Source organism: Hippoglossus hippoglossus, chromosome 20, assembly GCF_009819705.1.
Source record: "Hippoglossus hippoglossus isolate fHipHip1 chromosome 20, fHipHip1.pri, whole genome shotgun sequence".
NCBI lineage: Eukaryota > Metazoa > Chordata > Actinopteri > Pleuronectiformes > Pleuronectidae > Hippoglossus > Hippoglossus hippoglossus.
In genome coordinates this window covers 11,346,922-11,364,851 of record NC_047170.1, presented here as the reverse complement: position 1 = coordinate 11,364,851, position 17,930 = coordinate 11,346,922, and the positions used below count along the sequence as shown (strand labels likewise).

Below are 17,930 nucleotides of genomic sequence, written 5' to 3'. Positions count from 1 at the left end.
AAAAAGTCCTGTGTCCTCCCCCCGATCCAGATCCACACCAAATTTTTATTGGTTCTTCCTTGACCCATACTGTATCCTTCCACCAAGTTTCGTGGTAACCCTTCCAGTAGTTTTGCTGTAATCTTGCTTACATACAAACCAACCAACAAACATATGGACAAGGGTGAAAACATAACCTAATTGGCAGAGGAAATAACCAATACTTCCAAGAATCCATTGGAAGTAAACCTCGATTCGCTCTGTCCAGGCCAGAAAAGCTCGTCCACTTTCTTGAGATCTCAGACTTCATTTGGACAAACATATCATTGTGGAAGACATCAATAGAACCGACTGGGCTCAATGATATGCCAACTTTCCATGTTTGTTTCCTCTTGATGTGTTCGGAACAGCAGTGGCCCTGTTAAAAGGTGACTTCCTCCATGAGGAAATGGAATTTGCAATGCACTCCTTACAGCACACTCTCTCTTTGTACTGTGTGAAAATATGTTCTATCTCATCTGACAAGAGCTGCCCTACGGTCTCATATTCTGCTGTTTATCTCTCTTCATTCCCCATGTCGGGACAGTAGGTCTCAGTTTAAGTGTAAACAAACTTATTATATAGTTAACACATATAATTTCAGAATGACAGAGTAAAAAACAGATGCTCAACAAAAGGTAAATACATCAAACGACCCGTTTCTTTAAAATGACCACTTTTGGCAAACCTTACACAGAGTACAGTCATTTTGGGAAGATGTGCATGTCATCATAAAGTATCTTCTGGGACATATATATGACTAAGGGCTTTGTGTGTAAGTGGTTGTGTCACTGCTACTGATAGATACTGAGCTAATACATTATTGATCACAAACTAAAAGGAGACATAGGAACATAAGAATTTCTTTACATTGATAACTTGTTATTTCTGCATATTTCTTATACTTTCTGCTTTTTTTTAATCATTTATTTCTCTTCGTCTTTCTGGATGTAAGATAATCGAACACCCTTAATGCTTTTTGTTGTATCCTCAAAAGCTCAATAAATATTTAAGAAATAAAATGCTCACTTTAAAGTGCCCGTTAGATAATTAAACGTTTCATCTTATTCTCTTGTAGAATCATGTTCGTTGCAAAGCAGCGTTACAGGAATCTAACAGCGATCGTGAGGAAGTCTGTACAGTAAAGGTTTCAAGAGGAAGGTAACAAACAGACCATGGGAGACGAGTAACCACAACAATGTTGTTAAAGGGTGAGCATGAAGCTGAAATGTATTGACAGGTCAGATCTACGTGCATTAAAAAGCTTTAAAAAGAGAGAAATGATTGATTGTTAGTTAAGTTAATGTATCTGGTCCATAAACTAAATGGATTCCTATTGATATCTCACCTCTTTCATCTCATTCCATCTGTTGTGTAGCCTCCTTAAATCTCATTTGAGGACTTAAACCTTTCATAGTGTTTCTACATTTGGTTTTCAAGAAGCCGTAGTGCTTTTTTATTCAGGAATGTAGAAGACTCAAAGTGAACTTTGAAAAGTGTTTGGAACAACTGCAGTAACACCTACTGTTTATAAAGCTGTGGCACAGACATGTACATGCACATGTATAAAAGTAATAGAAGTCAGAGACAGACGAAACTGGAGTTAAGTCGGATACAGCTGCCAACTGCCTTGGGGGAGATCTCTCCATGAACTCTGTAAATGACACCTTTGATAATTAATATACCTTTATCTCCGATTCACAAGGTCAACCCAACATGAATCACAGATAAATTATCACTTTGATACGGAAGGTTCCCTGATTAACCTTTTGATAGGGATGCACACGGTGAGGGGAGATGTGATGAACTGCCAGAGACCTCTGATGATGAACTTATGACTCATCAATACCAGCAGCTCTGTGCGTCTTTGCTAAAAACACAAGCGAAACCACAACAAAGAAATGCCGGCCATCCGGGGCATTGCCTCTGACTCCAAAATAAACATTACGTTTTGTTACAAGGATCCGCTTCGGCGTTGAGGGGGGAAAAAGCAGACAGTGGGAAAACAGGGGGGGGGGAAGAGTGTGAAGCTTTTCTTCCTCTTGACTTTGTGACTCGCTGGAGCCCCAGGTGTTTTTTGTTCTCAAAACATCCTCTCACCTCTCTGGTTGACGTTCAGCCTATGAAAAGCACCAGAGAACTTGTAATGTTTTCTGTGCCTGGTAGTACCAGCTAGATAGATCCTATAAATAGCTCCGCAGCCTGCCATGGAAACAAACAACCGCCTCGTCCCGGATCAGTTACAGAAGTGGCAACTTTTTATAGGTCACCAGAACTTCCTGTTGCCTTGGAAACAATGTGGAAGAATAGTGCACTTTCGGAACAGGTAATACTGGTCAGGGCTATTAGAGGGCCCATGTTGGTGAATGGGAGTTATCACAGAGCGGGCTTGAGGTAATTGGTGGGTTTGCTCAGTCACTGGTCACAGAATGTTCTGCGAGCGCTGCACCTGGACCTGGGCACCCTGAACAAATCACAATGGAAAGAAATGCCTGTTTGTTTTCTGCAAGACACAGGAAGTTATCTGTTAAAGGACGGGGCTGGTGGCCTAACAAAAGGCTACTATCTAAATATTGATGTACACTTTGACTTGGGTAATAATGACCAATGTACTGTATCTGCACTGGCTACGATTGGGTTTAGATAATGAAGCAACGTATTGCTTTTCTGTACGTTATATAAGACGAACTACTCAGAGACAAGAGTCACAAAGTGCAGTGCAGGACCAAAACAGAGTTACACCATACAAAATGTAAATACACACACACAAACACAGAAAGGGAACAAGTCCAGTTAAATGCAACTAATAAATGCATTAGTCACCTGACTGGTTGTTTAAATGGGTATTGTTTTTACCTGGTTTTTGAATGGTTCCACAGAATCAGCAAACCCTGAAGATGTAAGAAGGGTATTCCACAACTGGATGCTATTGTCTCAAGAGCTTAATCAAACAGTTAATGTTTATTTCCTTCTTGCTCCGTGTCTGCTTCTGATTATTCATGTGCAAAAGAATAGTTTGTCTTTTGGCAGGGAAGGTGCTGCCAACTGTCTCTTTGAAAGCCCTTTGTTTCCACGCTGCTTTTGTTGTGGATACCTGAAAACAACGCAACAACCACAACTGGATTCAATTCTTCGCCGTGTACCTGTTACTAAACTCCTGCAGGCCGACCTACGTTCCCTGCTGGGACTCTCTGTGAGGCCCGGCTCGGCCCGTTCGTTGCATGATGACTATGCAATTTGCAAAATTACAAGCTAGCTGAAACCCTGTCCTAAAGAAGCCCCAGACTCTGCCTGAATTATTAATCAAGTATTGATGAGGGCCTAATAAATGCACTCGGCTCACTGTCCCAATGACATTCTTGCTCTCCCTAAGCCACTTCTGCTGCTCGGCCTGCCTATATGTTTCTGTCAATGCGCTCATTTGAATCACAAAAGATAATTGTTTTCAACAATATATCGGCTTACAGATCTCCACTGTACCGCTATCTCTCCTGCCCGGGAACTCAAATAAACACACTTCCATGCCAGCTAATTACAGTTTCACACTGTGTGACAGTCCACAATCTTCCCCTAGTCTGTTGGCCAGCCACCAAAGTCTTCTAATGTGCTCACACAAGGGGAATCAGCATGCCGACCTGATTGGGGTATACAAACATCAGCAGAGAATCACAGGCATAATTTTGATTACTTCCATGCCTTTAGGTATTAATATAAAATCCATCTAGCTTTGGGGATAAATCTTCTAAATAAAGAATATATGAATTTATATTAACACACCAGGAGAATGTATAATACCAGATATGTACTGCGGGGACGTTAATTTATCAATTTAATTCACGTTATCAACTGAGAGTCGAGCACTTCTGACTGACCTCTGGGCCTGGTCGTCAATAACTCCACCACCATCGCCTCTAGCAGCTGAAGAGCACTTAATAAATTGCACCTTCAACAAAAGGAAAAGGTGATGAATTGAAAAATGTTTAGCCAGTTCATGCATTATTAATGCAGCCTCTCCCTCAAATCGGCCACTGATAAATAATTAAAATTAATCTCGTTATGGGAGTTTTCATTATAGGATAATTTAATTAAATGAAAGCCCGGGGACCTCTGAAGGCCTGGAGCCACTACAGGGCCCATACCCTGCTCCTCTAATGGGTCAGGACAGGAGAGTGCACTGGTAATGCACAGGAGCCCATACATTATTTAATGGATCCCACTAAGTAAGGACGGATCAATGAGAACTTGTCATCTCGTCAATGTGTTTGAATGGATTCCAGATCCCTCTGCAAGACAGATCCCAAAAATGGAACAGACAAATATCTGCACGCACACACTGGGAACCCACACACATGCAAGGACATTTACTGTAACTGTCATTTCAGGAAGCAGCTATGAATATTCCCGGTTTGTCCGTATTGAAACGCAACCCCAAACGTAGGATTCCTGCGTATTTTACTGATGGGAAAGCAGCGGACATCGAAAGATGACGGGAGAGGACTTGAAGCCTGTTGCCTACGTTACGTTTAAGGTCAAACGTGCTTCTTTGTAAACGGCGATGGGAACAAGGTGCATCGGATACCGAACAACAAATGATATCAGCGCGGAATGGGAGCCATTAAAGACTTGGTGGTGAAGGAGACGAGGGGCAGAGGAGGAAGAGGGTATCTGAGTTTGTCTTGTCTCCAGGAGCACTTAAGCACTCTAATTATCAGACCACAGTGAAGATGCACACATCGAGCTCACATTGAGATGACTTAAGCTGCTTCTCCGCCACGCACGGATCGAGTTCTCCTTTCACACAGGCACCAAAATAAATAGCGACTAGAAGTTTTGATATCGCAAACTCTCAAATGCTATTTTAGTTCACCCTTTCTTTCTCAATATTAAGAATATTACATGGTGCATTGGGAATGTAACGAGACAGAAGTATTCTCATGTTGCTGCAGGAACGGCATCAATAACACTTATATGACCAAGGACCAGCAGTTGTGTTCAAACAAGTGTCCAACATTTCAACATCTTTACAGATACCGATCTAAATGATTTCCACCACTATGCTGCGCTACAGTCAAGACCAGCATCTCTACTCCTCATAAAATACCTCACGTCACATTTGAAATTACATTTAAGAATGATGGATAACAGAAATGTGGGTTTTAAAGAGGGTCTGTTTATGTTACCCTTATTTTCCAAAGCCAGGCAAGTGTGTCTTCTTGACAAAGACACCGGTCTCTCTTTTAGACAAACACAGATGGATTTTACTTAAAGAGATACTGGTCAGTTCATTTGATCTGGTTTCAGCTGCACTCAATAGCTTGATAATAGCCGAGGCTCATTTTGGTTTCCACATGATTTCCTCAGGACCACTCCCTGCAGTAGATTTTCTAAATTTGCCAAAAGTGTCATTGTATTTTCAACGAAGAGCCAAATGATTTTGGTCAAGGCCACATTTGACCCAAGGGCCAAGTTGAATGACTCATTCTTCAAAATCGATGTGCCACACCATGTGTTCTTACTCAGACTTTATTGTTATTGCCAGACTTCTGCAAATGAAATCGATGAAATTATTATGCTTGATAACGAGGAGCATGTGGGACAGATCTGCATTAAAACATACAAAAATCTCACGTTATGTGTTATGCACGTCAGGTGAGCATTTCGAGGAGGAAATCTTTAACATAAACATTAGCGTTTTGTGAAAACAAAATAAGTAATTAGTTTAGGGCATAATAAGCTGGGGTAGGCACACAATGAAAGAAAGCATTCTGCCTTTAAAATGAATAAAAATTGATTGTGTCCCAATAAAAAACGAATTGGCGGAGTGTTAACTGGATTCCGCATAAACGTCTGTAGCAGTCCCTGGCCGCTTTATTGTGTGCTAATGCAATAGAGAACACTTAGCAATAAATGCTCCTCTCTGATGAGCTCACAGAGGCTTTCCAAGATGGCCTGATGAAATTGTAAAAATTAGATTTGAGCGAGCTGCTAATGACTCCTAAAACAAAGGAAAATCTCTAAATAGAATTAGCCTGCCCTCTCCTTCTCTAAATACATCATATGTAAATTACTGTCATTTGGAGAAATATGCTTGCCTGGAAGGTAAAGCCTTCATTAGAGATCTCAGTAGGTTTGGGACTCGAACTAGAACTCCTCCAGGACATTTAAAAAGTTTGAGCGCTCGGAGAAGGGGGAAGGCATTGTTCACATGTGGCAGCAGATCAGAGATATAACTAAGTATATATTTAATAATATATATTTGATTTATCTGTTATGTCAGATGGATTTAGTTCCAAGGCTGAGGACACAAATCACTGCTATGAGGAACAAATACTGCATGTGTGAAATTGTCTTGTGCTTCAGCCAAGACAATGCGCAGTTTCTCTAAAAATAGCGTTTCTCAGCCTCTGATATCTTCGATGAATCAGTTCATAAATGCACCACCACATATACCAGGATAGCATCTCAGTGAAGATTATTCTATAAATCAGTTAAAGTCTGAAATAGCTGCACTTTGAGAATTAAGTGCAATCAATCTTTTTAAGCTTAAGGCTTTTTATTAGTCATTTCCAGCTGCACCATGAATTATTGACTTTTAGTACAGCAGATAAAATCTTTTTAAATGTCTTAATATCTCCAATTATTATGTCACTATATATTGTACCTATAGCAAACCAAACCACTGTTTTGAATATATAATAACTGGTCAGGGTAATCAGACAAGGCTTAAATAAAACATAATTTAATAATGAATACAAATCGCATTAGTTTTCATAGTTACATTGACAAACCAAATGTAGTTTTGCAAGACTGATTTCTTATCAATAATAATCTTGATAAATAATCTAATTATAGTATAGTAGTTTCTTGACCCATTAGATGGTCTTAAAATGATGCAACATCCATTATAAAAAAAAGTGCTGCATTAATTTGAAATACAAAGAGATACTTGGTGTTGTTGTAGTTTGGTTGGGTGAGTTCATCATTAATAGTTACATCTGATGCAGTGACCAACAAATGACTTGGCAGACTTCCAGCAAATGTGTGTGGTGTTGGTACAATTTTACATTTCAAACATCTTCAATAATCTGAAATGTACAGGCAGTATACTCAGTAGCCTACGCCAAATAATTGACTTGATATTCCAATCTAACTCTGCCGTGGTGATTGCTCAAACTTGAACAATGCAACTTTGTCGACTGAGGGTTTAGAAGTGTTTACACAATTCCAGCAACCAATTATTTGCCCGTCAAGAGAAGCCACTGAACCAGTAAATGGCCATTACACACCCTCCATTGTTTGAACAGAGCAGGAGAAAGGAGACATATATGACAACTTTGCAGGAATTATGCAGCAATTAAACAGGACAAGATGTGTTTGCAGACGCCGCTCAACTGTTTCCTAATACAAACACAGGGGCGGCCAGTTGCCTAGCTTCAGGAAACAGCCCTTGTGTGTTCCAACCAGGTAGGTAATTCAGTTATCTGGGCATTGTTCTCAGTTCATCCCTGTTGAATCACATGGCTTTACCATAAGATTTGCCCAGCTTTAGATAAAGCCCCCCCCCCAGTACAAGCGCAGACCTCACAGGTTTCCCCAAATAAAACCAGGCAGAATATTTAGTGTTACCAGGCAGTTACATGTGACGATAACAATTTTAAGTGTTTTAAAAGAGAGGCATTGTCCAAACCACAGGTTTCATGTTGCACAGTGAAAAACTAATGGGCTGTCAATGATGTTTTATACTAAACTAATTTATAAAACAGGCAGAAAATCTGTATATTCATTGTGAACCCTTTGCCGGACACGTGTCTGTTTTCGCTGCAGCAGAGACCATGTCTGAAGTCTGAGTGTTTTCTGGGGGGTGACAGGAGGATCACATATGGAGCAGCAGCCAGACTGCAGCTGTGGGGTATTTCCACTGTCCATAAGCACCTCCCTATTAATGGGCTTAAAGAAACACGTAATAAGTCAAGTCTGTCAAACAGTTATTCTCTCTTATAGATGCAACAATTTCTTATCAAATCAAAAGCAAGCGGATACACTATGTGATACTTCCTGTGTCCTTGCTTTCATATACTGAGAAATAGATAACAAGGGGCACAAGGCAAGAGTAATTTTGAGAATATTCCCAATGCAAAACCCTTGCTTGCTTGATACGAAGGAGTATTAGGGTCATATTGAAGGAAATAAACTCACATTCTGGGAATAAAAGTCGTTATTTAATTTTAAAATAAGTCATAATATTATGAGAGTAAAGAAAAAGGATATAAGCAGCAAGGAGAACTTCCACTCCTTCTGGATCCAAAAACTTCAACTAATCTTGCGGTTTCTTTAAAAACCATGAAACCCATTTGGATGCTAACAACAATAGTCTTTCAGTCGACCACTATTATCAAACATTTCCACTTCCACCCAAAAGAGGCAATTTCCGTCAAGTCTTTGTGGTTCTTTCTTGAAAAATAGAAACAGTTTATTGCACAACTTTTTTCGAGGATCCTGATACTTACGATAATGAGAATTTTGTTATTTCTGAAACCTTAAGTATAACCTTAAGTATAAAGTAAAGTTTCAGAAAAGATGCTCCACATTCGTCATTTTAATGCAGACTAAAAGTTGATCTGATATTCCTCGTCTCACATGACACAGCCTACAAATATGACTTTATTCTTGCAATATTACAAACTTATTCTCATAAATATTTGACTCTTTGTCTCTTAATATTTCGACTTCATGCTAGTAATGTACAACATTTTTCCCACAATATTACGGCTTTATTCTCATGAACGTACGATTTGTTTTCTCATAATATCACAACTTTATTGTCAAAATCTCTTTTCCCCCCTAATACTCAATCGTAGTTTGACACTCTGTCGATAAAAACGAACAAATACAGGAAAATAAATATTTTTTACGTCAAAAAATAAATCGTCCACTTCTGATATACACTGTGTAGGTGTCACATCAGATGTATCTGAATAGTTAATCGCGCCTGATGTTCTTGCAGGAGTCAAACAGCGGATTACGGTAATTGAGAGCCCATACTGTGACAGAAATAACTGTTCTCACACAGGGGCTAGACCCACTGGTGCCTTTTGCTGTCTGTTGGCAAGAACTAAATATATTTTCTGCATTCTGAATGGCATTCCACTCTAACGCATACGTGCCAGTAGTTAACAGTGTATGAGAATAAATAGCTTTCTGGGCCAAGCCTTGAAGACATGTCGAAGATGGGCACACATGCATGTGATATGTTTGTTTGTGGAACCTATTTTCTAAGTTTGCAAGCAGCTGTAAAGAAGCTTCCATGTCCGCATCTTAACTTCGCGTTTCCATTTATATCAGTTTACATTAGTAACAAGTCAGATAAACTCATGCTCATGCATATTGACAGAGTAATAACCCTTCTGGCAGAGCAGCAGAGCCTAATTTCTGAGGATCTTCGCAGTGAGCCAGAATTATGTCACTCCGACCACCTGTTCCTCTGAAAAAAAAAACTAAACAAAAAAAACGTCATTGGGCTTAAGTAGTTCCGGCACGCATCCAAAATGTGAACTTCTGAACCGGAGCGCTTAACTTTTTCATTTGTGTAGAAGCAGGAGACGGTGGCGTGTAGCAACAGCCACTCTAATTTCGTGGCGGTAGAGGAAGGGTTTACATAAGGGATGTGCTGTCCTGTGCCTGTCACTCAATCCGCCTGATTGGCAAACGCATCACTGAGGCTGATGCTGTGTCGTGTCACCGACAGGCTAATGAGGGACTAATCAGCAGAAGTAGAAATGCTAAATATTGCTCTAGTGTTCCAGCAAGGAGTTCACACATGCAGCTGTGGAAATGATGGCTGGGCAATTCAAAATAATCATCGCTGTATATTTTTCATAAATAGCTAAATAAAAGAAGTCCAATATATATTTATATATTGTTTAAGCATTGTGTAAGCACAGTGAGGAGGTATCACATGTCATTGATCAACCTAAAATTTGTAAAATGTTGCAAAATGTTAAATATTAATGTGACATGATAATAATCGATCAAATAAGTAATTTTTAAATAATATTTTTTGCAATATCACCCTCAAATAGACATTTCCCTATTGGGTAAATCGAATAGGACTCATAAAAAGCATCTATACATATTAAAAGGAACAAGAATAATGTGATATCTGTACATGGGTCTATCAAAAATAGAAAATGCAATCATCTCAAGAAGAAAGAGGCTTTATATCCTAACACTTGGTTTTGATAGATGGTCAGAGAAATAATAGCTGTGTTCAACAAAACTAATCTCTTCTCTGTCAAGGGAAGAAGCTGAATGTTCTGCTGCTAACACCCGCGTTGCATTGCAGGTGTAGCACAAACATACAGTGTGCGTCTTTTAGATCGCAGCTCTAAAATAGCTGTGCAAGCACTGGTGGTCCACACACAGCTGTTGGTGGAGTGGTGCTGCTTACATCATTGGCGTTTATGCCAATTAGTTTTTCTCCCTATTTGCAGGGTGTTTGTCATGGATGGAAATAGATGGCACCCCCCACAGCCGTGCAGCGCCATGTTGGAGACTTACTGGTGATTAAAGCAGAGGTGTAACTGTATATGTTTAAAAGATATGAATAATAATAGACTGTGAAGTTATTAAACGTCACGACTTATTTCGGATGAATGAGTCAAATAGCCGTCAGGAGCTCCACGGTGAGACGTCGCACTGGCTGCAACAGGACCTGTTCCTGTTAAGTGAAACAGGCTTGCTGAGGAAGCCGGCCCAGCAGTGGTCCGTCACGGGGAGCAGGGCAACCGCCGTACTGTGGCAGCCTTGATGAAATCAGCTCACACTAAGGCCGATGTGCTGACAGTGGGGATCAGGGGCGGTCAGAGTTATTCCAGGGGTCCTGCCACTCTGCAAACCAGCGGCTGACCTGTGCAAGAGGCCGATAAGCCACAGACACAGAGAGGCCTTCTCCACACCGTAAACTACAGCAAAAACCTACAGTTATGTTTCAATCTTTGGGGAGACCAGACAGGCAGGCAGGCAGAAGAGGGCAGTGTTTTTCTTCACTGTTACACACAGTATAGTGCAATGATAAAAAACGTATTATAATACCATAAGTAAGCATTCAAATCTAAGCTTACGCTAGTATACAAAAAGAGATTTTGAGCTATTTTTATATTGTGGATTCTCTGATAATCGAAAATTTGGCAAATTAACATTTGAGAATAAGAGACAAATCTATTTTATCTGTTAACTCCTATGATAGTGCACCCACTGTGAAAGCATCTCCGGTTGAGGCAGCCGCTGTCTGTCCTGCTGCAGTAAAGAGAAGTAGCCACATACTTCACTCCATTTGCTCCATGTGTTAAGGTGTCTATCATGTGTGAAACAAGCCGTTTTTCTTCAGCCGTGCCTTTTTGACTCTGATGACATAATGCTGGAGAGAGCGCGCTGGGGGAAACTTTCCCCCACTCTCACTTTTATGCACCTATTTAAGAACAGCAGCCTTTCACACCGAGTTCAGCAGGAAGAAGCAGTTAAAATGAAATGGGCGAGACCTACAGTATTTCATAATTAATAGGTAGCAGCGAGGGGAGAATGGTCCAGGCTGACGTAAAAAGATCAACAAGGTATAAAAGTGATCATTCATTCTGCAGAAAATTACGGATGAAAAACATGGTGCCATATGTTTTTTCCCCCCCAAAATCAAAAGCATAACACATTTGAAATATGCACGGAGCGTTTTATAATCTCTGATTGCTTTGCTTTATTTGGAGGTCGTACAGAGCTGCTCCTGCGCCTGCCTATACGATCTAATTTGTTTCTGAGGTGGTCCCCAGCTCACACCAGGTCACCACCTGCAAGAAGTACTGTAAATTACTCGGTGGGCCTAATTGCCCATGTCCGCTGTATTACTATAAACCACTAGTGCTGTGCTAACTCTATTGTCAGGTACTTAATCAGGGCCACCAGATTTATTTCCTTGCTCTAACTCTGGGGACAACCACAAGCAGAGGCCTGAGTAATTGGATCTTATTTTGCATCTAAAATTAACCACCTATTCTTAGTGAGGGCCGGGACTTGGAAATGATAACAATAATGATATCAAGCAGCACCATATGAGGCTTTGCCTTTCATACTGGGAGTTGCATAATGCATGATAGGCCCAGATGTTGCTCGGAATGACCTTACCTGGGGGGGTATGGTGCCATTATGCCAATCAAAGTGTGTAGCACTTGATCAGTCACAGGCCCAGAGCAGACTGAAGGAACTCAATTATTCAGTCTCTTACCTCACACGTGCACAGCAGAGGCAACAGGCGTTAAGGTTTTACCAGGCGCTGCCGCATGGATCTGATGGAGAGAATGACAAAAACTGAAATTAATAACTCAAATTAAATTTACGACAGGGCTGATTTAACACACATTATAAGAGAGAAGCTTTCATTTTATACATTTTTCACGGCTATTTTCATATTAGAAAAATGACTAAAGGAGGAAGAAGGAAGGACGGATTGAATTTATTCTGTAAAAGACATTTTTGTAGTGTAAAACCTGTAGGGCAATATGTTGAGAGAACTTGTATCACATCACATTGGAATAAGTCGCAAAAACTGAGACAGGACCCATTTGAAAAAGAAACTCCTGAAAAACACCATCAGAAATTTCAAATAAAAACATTAAAAACATACTCTGCCAAATAGCAATGTATTTCTTGGCACGACGATGCACTTTAACTACAATTATTATATTAAATGTTTGAAATTAATATGTAATCATTTAATTTTTACATATTCTCCATTTCAATATCTGTCAGTAAATGCCAGCACACGGCGCTTTGTAATATAACTCCTTTTTGTCAATGTGGTAGGTGAAGCAGTGCCGAGTGAGTGGAGAGCGAGCAGTGAGCATGCAGAGGGGATGTGGTCTGTGTAGGGATGTCAGGAGCATAATGGCCAGCTGAGTCATAGGTTATAAAAAGCTGTCATTAGGGATTTCTGTCCTCAGCAGCTCATCACACAGGACCTGTGAATTATTTATTACGCTGGAAACTCAAGTGCCCCGTTACTCGAGTCCGCCTGGTTTCCTGCACTTCCCCTTTTTCCTTGGGCTTGTTTAATGAAGGCGAAGCATTTAGTTGTTATAAAAGTATTTAAATTGGATCCAATTTATAAACAGGAATTCCTTTTATTAATGTCTCTGCTGTGATTATGTTTTTCATAGTGGATATAACAAATTATACACCAACAGAGTGAACCTAATGAGGGCATTTATAAAATCAAAGTGTATAATCAAAGTGTTTATATTATTTGAATGGACCTGGTATTAGGTTTGCCTGCAGTCAAAATGACCACATAATTAGCAATACAATTGAAGGGGGATTTTCTTGCTTTCATTTATCCTAATGGCGACAATAAAGGTTTTAGAGGAAATCTTTGCATGAATGGAAATGTGACATAAACATAGTTACACAAACAAATCCCAGATTTCTTTTAAGTAGATAAGGATTATATATCATGAGCAACATATTCCACAAATCAGCAAAAAAGAAAACTACATCTCCCCTAAATCAGTCCCACTTCATTTTTCCCCCCACAGCTTTTGTCGATGCAAATCAGCTCAGGCGTTTTCCTCACTTTGTTTTGCTCTCGCTATATGAAAATGGTTAAAAATCCCATGGGTCAGTGAAAATGATCCTTCCACTCCGGTCGCCTGCTCTAAGTCAGCCAAAACATTCCAGACTTCAAAAGGCAGCTTTGCCTACCAGGGCCATTTCAGTGTCCCAACCTCCGTGGCTCAGGAGGACTTGGTTATTTGGATAAATTAATTTCTGGAGTCTGCCTGAGTTGCAAAAACAACCTCCTGCCTGACAGCAAATTAGTCTAAGTGAAAAACCCGAGAAAACGCATAAGGTTTAAGAAAACAGCTTCCCCCCTCTTTTTGAGCACATTATTGATTTTCTGTTTACCAGCGACTCAGCTGTGTTTAAGATTTCCTAAATTTTTTGGTGAGTTTACAAAGAGAATAGAAAATATTGTGGAATACATGCGTAAATCTATCTGCTGGCAGGTGAAGCGGTTCAATAGGCAACATCAGCACACGGGCTGTAAAACGCACGCACTGTGTACAGTACACAGCTGACAGGCTGTATACCATAAAACAGGCTGATGTAAAACTTTTAACAGCTGTCAGTGGTATTGAAAAATGATATAAAACTGAAATCTCTTAGAAGACTCAAAACGTTTAAAAAAAAATAAACCGGAGAGCACGGACTGTGAAAATGGGGGAAAAAACAGTTATGGAGGGAAAATTATGCAAACAGATGAAGACAATCCAGAATTAATGGTCCGCAACATTTTCAGGCACTCCGAGAGCTGTCCAAGGACACCATAGGGGAGACTGCATGGCCCCAGTAATTGGAGGAGCATGTAACTTCAAAAGTAAGGAGAGCAGACTGGAGAACTCTCCTCTGAAGTCAAGTCTTAAAGAAAACGTGAAGCACATGTATGCTACAGTAGGCAATCCGGTACATGTGTGAATGAAAATTGTTCTATTCATTGCCGCGGACATGATACACTGCAGTGTCCCCGCTGAGCTACCAGACTTTTATAAGTGCATGAATTCACTTTCTGAAACTTTTAGGCCACAGCTGCTCCGTCTGAAAATACAGAATGCAGCAGCGGCAGCAGAAAAAAGAAAAGAGAAGGGAAAGTGGGTCAAAAACAAAACAAGATATTCCACATAATGTCAATCAAACGTCCATAAAATATATCACTCAGCAGATGTAAGATCACCCAAAGAAGAAGAAAAGTGCTTTTTAAAGTGTAACAACCTTTAGTCACAATAAATGTGTCTTTTACAGTGTTGAGGATTTTGACTGTGTTCCCCATCTTTCATGAAATGGATGATGTTTCAGCCGAGCAATTCAAGGACGGGATCGTGAATCCGTGGTTTTGTCAGATGACGATTCAATCACAGTATATGAGGCGTATTTCAGTATTCGTAGGTGTGGTGGTTTAAGTATATTTTAAAGCAAATGTTAGGGTTTTGCTGCTTTTCTTTGTCTGTGACTGCCGATTGAATCAATCTTTAGTAAAGTGTGATGAGCATCTTCCATAGAACAAACTATTCATCAGGAACATGATAAGTTTATTAATCTACATTGAAAATAACAGCACTAAATATTTAAAGAAGACGAACTTTGTAGATAATCCTATCTCTATCATTCATGATGCATGTCTGTCACCGACTGTATATAAAGATGGACGACATGACGGTCCCCCAAAAGTGAAGCCAAAGCGTCTCATTCACTACCTGGTGGCTGGCTGCAGTATAGGTCATCAACTCTGCCTCCTCCGTGTTAGACGATGGGACATGGACTGAGCTAAAAGTCCAAGTACACATCGAATAAATTTTTCTCAAATCAGGTTTCTGTAATTTTAGGTAGTTCTTATCACACTGATTCTCAATATTCCAGTTAGTTTGGTTAATTACTTATTTGAAGCTATACAAACAAGGTAAAATGTCATTCGACTCACAAACTGACTCACGATTGGTCGAGCATGTTTATCAGTGGTACCTCTCGACCTCTGTGGCTCCAAAGGCGCAAGTTGGCAGCGTTCGTATCCAGACAGTTGGAGGAAGTGTGGATGCGTTGTCCATCTTTACATTCAGTCTATGTTGTCTGTGCACTGAAAGCTAAAATATAATTTGGCTTACGTACCAAGAAAAGCTGTCAGATGACCAACATCAGGAGTGTGACGCAAACAGGTAGAGCAGTATAAGCTTTGACTAATATTTAAGTATAAGATTAAACAGGATGAGACAGATAGACGCGGCAAACATCATCTGCCTAATCTTTTTGCTGCTTTTCTACAAGTGCAACTGCGGCACGAGATGGTTTGTGCAACCATGGACCCGTGGATTTCCAGCCCGACCTCAGAAACCAGCCAATACTCAACAGTAACCTCATCATAACCAGGTGCACACATATGGCGGCTTCTTGAGTTGATATTTAGACACTGATTGAATACCCATATTCAACTATTTTGCTCTGCAAGACAAAGAAAAACATCCCATCAGGGGAGCAGTCGACTCGGCGAGATGCTGATTCAGGCCTGCTGCACTATTGGAAGGCCTGCCTCCGCAACCTCGCCTGTTATCATGATGGCATAACTTTGACATAACATACACTTCTGTCTTGATGATGTGCTTCGGCTATACATCATGAAAATGAGCCCGGCTCGGAGGAAAATGAAGACAAACTGTATCACGTTGGAATGGGAAAAGCAGAGGGGAACACAATCTTTCCAAGGTCCTTTTTGGTCTGAGGGAAGAACACCGTGCGTGCATGAGTCAATCCAACCTACACCGACTGAGGAGAAAACGTCCATTTTTAACCTGTTATCCATCACTGTCAAATGTGGTGCACGGTAAAAGAATTAAAAAAAAAGAAAAAGGAGGAAATAATTAGATAGAAAAATGACTGCAGCCCGGGGCAGGATGAATGAGAGTAAAAGCGAAGTAGAGCTGCTGTTAACTTAAGGTCGAATGATAGTTTGATAAATGTCCCGCGTGCAACTTGTACCGTACCTGCATCGCCCCTTTATTTTGTGGGAGTGAGAGCATGTTATTCTCTCTGTATGTGACACTGAGGGAAAATGTGAGACGGCACATGCAACACAATACTGTGCAATCCAACTGCACACGTGGGTCTGACACATAGAGATACTCGTACATTACATTACTTCCCAGGAAGTATTTTTGCACTCTCATCCAATCAAACGTGTGCCTTATGACTGCATACTATGTGTATACTATGTCGTACTGTGTACTATGTTTTGAGTACTTGTTATGCGTACTTGTATGTTCTGTCTACTTAAATGTTTACACCGGGGATCAGAGAGAAACAGCATTTCAATCCTGTCTAAGTCCAATAAAGTTGACTTTGACTTTTAGCAGCAACTGAATGATGCAGAAGTACTTTTTTTAATTCTAATATCAATTACTGTTGCAGCAAAACAATACTTTACAAGAAAGGTCAACACTTTCCAGACTAATTTACAATTAAAATATATATTAAAAAATTTGAATATGGTAAAACCACAGCCTGTTTTACCGTGTTTGTATTTGTCCCTGCGCACTAGTCCTCCTGCCACAGCTATGAATCATGGAGTTGTGTCACTGTGTCTCCGCCCATGTTGGAAATGTCTCCACCACACCGCGCTGTCAACACACACACACGCACGCACGCACGCACTCACACACACACACACACAGGTGAACACGTGTGTGACAAAAAAAACCCCACACAAGTAACAGAGGAGCGGATGAAACACACAACTGGAGCCGCGTCACAGCTTCGTACCTGCGCTGTGTGTCAGTCACCGCATGCAACAAGTCCTCAAGCCCAAGTCCACGTCCACGTCTTCTCCTCCGTGTCAGCGACCCCCGGTGTCACCGCAGCCCGGGTAACGTGTCCGACACGGGGGGGGGTTGAAACAACGCGACACCCCCCGGAAAGTTTTGGGAGCAGCGGAGTCGGAAGGTTACACTGAGCTGACAGAGTGAGATGACACCATCAGATACATCCGCCTGCTTCCTTGTGCGCGTGCTGCTGCCACTCACCGTGTAGCACGAGGAAACAGAAAGTTCATAATATTATATTATACAGTAATATTACACTTCACTTTTAGCGCGTGTGTGTATTATAATTTCTTATATAGTTTTATTTATTTAACTAATGCAAGTTAAGGAATATTTCAAATATATCATGTTTTTATTATTTAGAATATGCAAAAAGTCAATTTACATGTGTTTTATAATGTTCAAATTGTGAAAAGAACACCATCATCATATTATGGTAGCAGTAGTACAGTACAGTTCTCCATCTCTCTGGATATGAACTACAGCGCCACCTATAGGTCTCTATAT

The 17,930-nt window shown here is 40.5% G+C and overlaps 1 protein-coding gene across 16 annotated transcripts in view; it reads right to left on the bottom strand.

Annotated features, from left to right (window-relative positions):
* Nucleotides 1-17,632, bottom strand: part of eya1 (EYA transcriptional coactivator and phosphatase 1) — a 64,599-nt gene extending 46,967 nt beyond the window's left edge. For 6 of the 16 annotated variants that reach the window (XM_034572463.1, XM_034572473.1, XM_034572466.1 and 3 more), the window contains exons 1-3: nucleotides 17,365-17,507; nucleotides 17,116-17,222; nucleotides 12,290-12,350 (exon numbers count right to left, since the gene is read on the bottom strand). The gene's annotated coding sequence lies outside the window, so the exon portion shown is untranslated. Of the gene's footprint in view, nucleotides 1-12,289; nucleotides 12,351-17,115; nucleotides 17,223-17,364 lie in introns of all 16 variants that reach the window. The other 10 variants (XM_034572472.1, XM_034572471.1, XM_034572474.1 and 7 more) reach the window with 4 other exon arrangements.
* Nucleotides 17,633-17,930: the final 298 nt, after the last annotated feature.